Raw genomic sequence first — 6389 nt, forward strand, 5'->3', positions numbered from 1 at the left:
ATCTGTTCATTGGCCTCTAGCTGTCTGTCTGCATACCTGCATTATGGTGACTAGAGAGGGGTGCCTGAGTGAGTGAACAACCCCCCAACCCCACCACTGGAGGGTTCCTCTACCACGCATGCACACAGATCCTCTCAGCAGCCAAAGAACCAGTCCCCACTTAAAACCAGGAGCTCAAAATGACCACAGCTGGCCCTAAGCTGTTTATTAATAGGGAAAAGGCCAGAACAGGGGGTGTGGAAAGGGAGAGAGTTTAAAAACAAAACAGGCCAAAAATTAAATCTTGAGGTACAATATAACAACCAACAGTGGCATCTTGAAATTCATCAGGTGGCCTTGAAGAAAGAGGATATTAAAGTCATACTCATATTAGACTATAGATTTTTTTTTTCTTTTGTCTTCTCTCTCTCCTCTCCCTTTTGTGATTATAGACTACAGTATCCAATCTGTTTTTTAGGGTTTTGTTTTTTTGTTGTTACTGTTTTTTGGTTTTGTTTTTCTTGCTTCCCCCTTTTACCTTTAGGGAGCTCTTTCTCTCCCTATATTACCCAAGAAGAGACAGCAATTGCTGTTATATAATCAAGCTACAATCACACTCTATAAAACCCCACAATCCAGGCAAGAACTAATACCAACTGCCATACACCAGGAAGGCAAACAACATCTGTGAAAGTTATTCTGAGTTAATCAATAAAAACAGTGAAAAGGAAAGCCCACCTCCTGATCACAGTTACCTGGAGGCAATTAGAAAGTATAAAAAATACCAAAACACATAGTCAATTACGTATTAAGGCCACAGATAAACACTAAACATGTCCAAGAAGCAAAAACAGATGACCATATCAGCACACGTCCAGAAACAAGATAAAATGTCTGAGACAAATGACCTAGAAGTAGATCTGGACTCCATCTTGGAGGCCTTTGAAATGCCTGAGGAGGATTCAGAAACATGATTATAAAATGTTTCAAAACCCTTTACAATGGAGTTGAGAAAAATAAGGAAGAAGTCAGGAAAGTGCTACAGGAACAATCAAGTAAGATAGATACAGCATTGGAAACGATTCAAAACCTACAGAAAGAGGTCCAAATGATTAATAATAGAATATCAGAAATGGACAATACACTGAAAGGGCAAAGGATTAGAACTGAAGAGATGGAATCCAGAACTAGTGAGCTGGATGACAAATCTCTTAATATGACTAAAATAGTAGAACAAGCAGAAAAAAGGATAAAAAAGTCTGAAGAAGGTCTAAGATTCATGGTGGACAACATGAAGAGAAATAGCTTAAGAATTACCAGCATTCCAGGGTACAGTTTGGGGCTTAAGCGCTGCCGCGGTCTGAGGAATGTCAACTATTCAACCTGGAGGCAGAGGTCGATAAACTGGAACTGATGTTCCAGAAAGCTGATTCTGATCTGGATTGCATTCTGTACAGGCTGGAATATGAAATCAAGAACAATCATCCTGATTCAGATGGAGAGAAAGATCCAGTTACACTCTTGAAGGAACTGTCAGCAAAAAAGTCTTGATATCAGACTTTGCATACACGTTTTAAACCAGTTGCTGTTGAACAGAAAGAGATGAAAGGCTGCATTAGTGTTACTTTGTTTAAGACTATGACCATGATACAGGAACTGCAAAAGCTAACAGACCTGGAGCTATTACCACTGACTGAAGAAGAGAAAACTGCAGAAAAGCAATTAAAGTCTCATGTGCCAGACTTGTGAAGAAATGCACTTGCCAAAGGGAACTCTAATGGAGAAGAAATGAATATCAAAGAAATTTAGGAAGATATCTTAAACTTGCTGACTGGAGGTGGGGGAGACCTGTGAGGTTTAGGGTGGCTGACTGGATAGTGATGCCTTTCACAAGAGGGGACTGTAAGAAGAAAAGCAAATATTATATGAATAAAGTTCAGCAAAAGGATAGAAGAGGAATAAAGGGATTTACAATGCACATTCCTACTTAGCATAGTATTTTAGGCAAGAAAATCTCTTTCGACTCTTTTGCCTCTGTTTTCTGTTTGTATAATTGGGATGTATAATGTAGATAATCCTGATCTATTGTAAAGGATGCTTTATGTACTACCAGTCAAAATGTGACTGAGCATGCATTCAGAAGAAAAGGATAGATGAAATATTTATATCATAGATAATCATATAGATGTATATGTGTTTCATTTCTAAAAATGTTGATTGAAGATGTGGTTGCATTATTGGTGAGACTCCTAACACTAAGATCTCTGGTCTACAAAACCTAACTAATATAATGAGCTTACTTCTCAAAAAAAAAGAATTACCAGCATTCCAGAACAGGAAGCATCACACAAGTCCACAGAAGAGATAGTTGAAGAGCTGCTGGAAGAAAATTTCTCTAACATCCTGAAAAGCGAAAAGATAAGCATTCAAGAAGCTCAACAAACCCCAGAAAGGATAGACCACCAAAATTACTGCAACGAATTTACACGTGACTATAATTACACTAAACATCAATGGATTATATGCACAACTCAAGAGAACAATGTAACAGAATGGATTAAAAAAAAATAATAATACGCATCCTTTATATGCTCTCTAAAGAGGTATACCTTACACACAAAGACAGAAAGAGATTAAAAATCAAAGAATGAGAAAAAATATATCAAGCTATCATCAATCAAAAAACGAGCAGGAGTGGCAATACTAATTCCTGGTAAAATAGACTTTAAGGCAAAAACCAACATAAGAGACAAAGATGGATATTATCTCATGAGTAAAGGTTCAGTTGAGCAAGAAGACATAACCATAATAAATATCTATGATACCAGTGAAAAAGCCTCAAAATACATAAATCAAACTCTAATAGACCTGAAAAAAGAATAGACAACTTTGTCATAATAATAGATTTTAACCACTTTTGATAAAGGGCAGAATAACTTAAAAGAAATTCAACAAAGACAAACAAGAACTAAATAACATAGACAAATAACTTGACATTTTTTTCCAGTGCACATGGAACATACACCAGAATACAGCACATGTTAGTCTACAAAGCAATCCTCAGTAAATTTTAAAACGTCAAGATACTACAAAGCATCTTTTCGGCTAACAGTGCTATCAAATTTGAAAACAACAATAGTTAGATCAAGAAAATATCATATACATGGAAATTAAATAATGTCCTGCTGAAAAGCTACTGGGTAATAGAATAAAATTTTTTAATGAAACAGAAAATTAATCAAATGAGAACTAAAATATAACATACCAAAACCTTTGGAACACAGCAAAAACAGTGCTTAGAAGACAATTATAGTAATAAATACACAAATCCAAAAAGAAGAACCAAAATACACACAGTTAACCCAACATCTGCAATAATTAGAAAAAGAACAGCAAAGTAAGCCTACAGAAACAAGAAGAAAAGAAATAATGAAGAATTTGTTAAGTGCCGTAGAGTTGGTTCTGAGTCATAGTGACCCTTTATAGAGTTTCCAACAAGCAGCTGAACCTTGTGGTTAGCAGTCCAGAGTTTATTCTATAGTGCCATACCAGGATAAATTAGAAAACAGAAAAACAATAGAAAGAATCAATAAGACAAGAATTTGAAATGGGTTAAAAAATTGACAAATCACTGGAAAATCTAACAAAAGAAATGAAGGAGAAGATGTAAATAATATGCATAAAAACAATATGGGTGGCATTACACAGAATGAGTAGAAATAAAAAGAATAATGACAGAATACTATGAAGAACTGTATTCAAACAAATTTTTTAATTTAGAAGAAATGGATACATTTTTAGAAAAACATAGGCTACCTAAACTAACACAGAAATAAGGACAAATTTTAAACAGACCTATAACCAAGGAAGAAATTTATCAGGTCATTAAAAATTTCCCAACAACAACAAAGCCCAAGCCCAGATAGCTTTACTAGTGAATTTTACCAAATATTCAGAAAAGAACATGAATTCTACTCAAACTTTCCCAATACATAAAAAAAAAAGAATGGAAAACTTCAAAAATACATTATAATGAAGCAAGCACAATCCTCACACCAAACCAGGCAAAGACATCACTAAAAAAGAAAATTATAGAACAATATCTCTCATAAAAGTAGAAGTAAAAATTCATGACATAATCTTATTGAATAGAATTGAAAACATCAAAAAATAATAATAATAATACATCATGACCAAAAGGGAATCATACCAGGGATACAAGAATTGTTTGATATTAGAAAAATAATCAGTTTAATCCACCATATAAATTTTTAAGAGGAAAAGAATCACATGACCATATCAATTGGTGCAGAAAAGGCATATGACAGTCAAATCCAACTTGATAAAACACTCAACAAAGTAGCAACAGAAGGGAAATATCTCAACATAATCAAGAGTATATACACAAATCCAAAATCCTTGATAAAAACACTCAACAGAAGGGAAATATCTCAACATAATCAAGAGTATATACACAAATCCAAAATCCAACATTATTCTCAATGGAGAGAAACTGAAAGCATTCTCTTTGCGAACAGGAACTAAACAAAGAGGCCCTTTATTGCCACTCCTATCCTGGTGTGGCGCTGTTGGTTAATATGCCAGACTGCAAAGCCAGATGAACTACAAGGTCAAGTTTACCAGCTGCTCCTTGGAAACCCTATACAGGGTCACTATGGGTCGGAACCAACTCGATGGCACTTCACAACAACAACAATCCAATATTGCAGTCATGGTGTGGCGTTGTAGAATCGGCACTGGACTGCTAACCACAAGATCTGAAGTTCAAACCCATCATCCACTTCTTGGAAAATATATACCAGTCACTATGAGTCAGAACTTATTTGATGGCACATAACAACAATCCAATATTAGGAGTCCTAGTGTGGTTACGAATAGGACTGTGAACCACAAGGTCAGCAGTTCAAAACTACCAGCGTTTCCAAGGGAGAAAGATGAGGCTATCTGCTCCCGTAAAGATTTACAGCCTCGGAAACCCTGTACAGGGTCACTATGGGTCAGAACCAACTCGACGGCACTTAACAACAACAACAAGAAGTGTGGTGCTGCAGGATAATGCACTGGACCTCAAAGTCAGTTTGAGCCACAAGGTTGGTGGTTCAAACTGACCAGCTCATCCTTGGAAACCCTATACAGGGTATCTATGAGTCAGAACTGACTTGATGGCACTTAACAACAACAGCAACATCCAATATTATGTTGTATGTCTTGTCCTGGTGTGGCACTGTGGGTTAATGCGCCAGATTGCAAAGCCATTTGAACTGTAAGGCCCGCAGTTCAAGCTCACCAGCTGCTCCTCAGAAACCCTATACATGGTCGCTATGGGTCGGAACTGACTCGACAGGACAAAACAACAACAAGTCTTAGCCAAATCATAAGGCAAGAAAAGAAAACTAAAGGCATCCAAATTGACAAAGAAGAAGTAAAACTCTCTGTTTGCATATGATATAATCCTATACATTGTTGTTGTTGTTGTTGTTGTTAAGTGCCATCAAGTTGGTTCCAAGTCATAGGGATCCTGTACAGGGGTTACAAAGAGTAGGTGGTGGTAGATAGCTGGGGCAGGGCCTGATGGTGGCTGGGGTGGAGGCGCAGTGAAGTTCACCGTCAGCCATACCACAGAATACTAGGCAAAGCAGATTCAGGGCAGAGCTCCAAAACTCAGAACCACAGAGAGAGGAATATTTTAAAAGTTTGAAGGCTTATAGCTAGTGGAACTTGAAGCTGAAGTAAGAAATCACATACTTTTGAATCTGCCAGGCTGGGAGGCCCGGAGCAGACATCTTAGGTGAGACCAAATGGCAAGGCCAAGTGGGGGAGCAGAAACATCACAGAAAAATACCGCAGGAATCTCGGAGCAAAGGTGGACAATACACTTTGTTGGTTTTGTTTTATTCTGGTTTTCTTTTTTTTTGGTATCTGGTCATGGCCGCCACACACACTATTTGTGCACCTCCATTCTGGTGACTAGAGGGGGTGCCTGAGTGAGTGGACACCTCCCACCCTCACCACTGATGGGTTCTTCTGCCACGTGTGCGCACAGATACTCAGCCCAAGAGCAGGCCCTGAGCTTTTTTTTTTTTTCTAATACAGGGAAGCCCACATCCTGATCACATCTACCTGGAAGCAATCAGAAAGCATACAAAATACCAAAACACATACTCAATTAAGTATTAAGGCCACAGATAAACACTAAATATGTCCAACAAGCAAAAGCAGATGACCATATCAGCACATGTCCAGAAACAAGATAAAATGTCTGAGACAAATGACCTAGAGGTAGACCTGGACTCCATTCTGGAAGGAGAGCAGGCCTTGGAAATGCCTGAGAAGGAATTCAGAAAAATAATTATAAATGTTTCAAAACACTTTACAATGGAGTTGAGAAA

At 37.4% G+C, this 6389-nt stretch overlaps 1 pseudogene; it reads left to right on the forward strand.

Moving 5' to 3' along the window:
* The window catches only part of LOC102816114, a 137094-nt pseudogene extending 135366 nt beyond the window's left edge, over window positions 1–1728 (forward strand).
* Window positions 1729–6389: the final 4661 nt, after the last annotated feature.

Source organism: Chrysochloris asiatica, unplaced genomic scaffold (genome assembly GCF_000296735.1).
Source record: "Chrysochloris asiatica unplaced genomic scaffold, ChrAsi1.0 scaffold00067, whole genome shotgun sequence".
NCBI lineage: Eukaryota > Metazoa > Chordata > Mammalia > Afrosoricida > Chrysochloridae > Chrysochloris > Chrysochloris asiatica.